General features: G+C 37.2%; 1 pseudogene; it reads left to right on the top strand.

The window, feature by feature from the left end:
• Window positions 1-360: 360 nt before the first annotated feature.
• LOC104673650 lies at window positions 361-851 on the top strand (annotated as a pseudogene).
• The last annotated feature ends 278 nt before the right edge of the window (window positions 852-1,129 follow it).

The following is a 1,129-nucleotide window of genomic DNA, read 5'->3' as shown; positions in this document are numbered from 1 at the left end:
CTTGACCTCAGGTAATCCACCCACCTCGGCCTCCTAAAGTGCTAGGATTACAGGCATGAGGCACTGCCCCGGCCAAGACTGGAAAATTTATAAACAAAGTTTAATTGACTCATAGTTCCACATGGCCAGGAAGGCCTCATGAAACTTACAATCACAGCAGAAAAGGAAGCAGGCACATCTTACATAGTGACAGGTGAGAAAGGCTGTGCAAGAGCAGGGAAAACTGCCTTATCTCTGATAAACATCATTGTAAAAATCCTCAAGAGAATACTAGAAAATCAAATTCAACAACACATTAAATACATCATTCAACTTCCTCTCAAGCTTGGCATTCAGTCGGTGGGGACCCACGGATTCGACATGCATGTCAAGATGTGTTATTTCTGTTTGGGGCCCATCTATCCTGGCCATGGCATGATGTTCATCTGCAATGATTGCAAGGTGTTCAGATTTTGTAATCTAAATGTCATAAAAACTTTAAAAAGAAGTGCAATCCTCGCAAAGTTAGGTAGACCAAAGTATTCCGTCTGAAAAGCAACTGGTAAAGAGCTTACAGTGGGTAGTTCATTTGAATTTGAAAAACGTAGAAATGAACCTATCAAATACCAGCGAGAGCTATGGAATAAAACTATTGATGCAATAAAGAGAGTTGAAGAGATCAAACAGAAACACCAAGCTAAATTTATAATGAACAGATTGAAGAAAAAGAAAGAGCTACAGAATGTTCAGGATATCAAAGAAGTCAAGCAAAACATTCATCTTATCCGAGCCTTGCAGGCAAAGGGAAGCAGCTGAAAGAGAAAATGGTACAGCAGTTACAAGAGGATGTGGACATGGAAGACATTTCTTAAAAATCTCTGTAACCATTTATATACATTTGAAAATGTCCTTGGAGAATTGGAACTGCTAAATTATTGGTTTATTTTTTACATAAGGTCACTTAAATGAAAAGTGATTAAAATATATCTTTCCTACATTGTTATCTGTAAAACATCAGATATTACGGATGTCAGACTGCATCCAGTGTTAAATCTTCACTGATAGATGTACTTATTTAAATCATGAAAATTCTACTTATAACTATAGAAGTGAATTGTGAACGTAAAATGGTTATGCCATTTGGACAGTG

The sequence above is a fragment of the Rhinopithecus roxellana genome, chromosome 6 (assembly GCF_007565055.1).
Source record: "Rhinopithecus roxellana isolate Shanxi Qingling chromosome 6, ASM756505v1, whole genome shotgun sequence".
Classification (NCBI taxonomy): domain Eukaryota; kingdom Metazoa; phylum Chordata; class Mammalia; order Primates; family Cercopithecidae; genus Rhinopithecus; species Rhinopithecus roxellana.
This window is presented reverse-complemented; position numbering and strand designations above follow the sequence as displayed.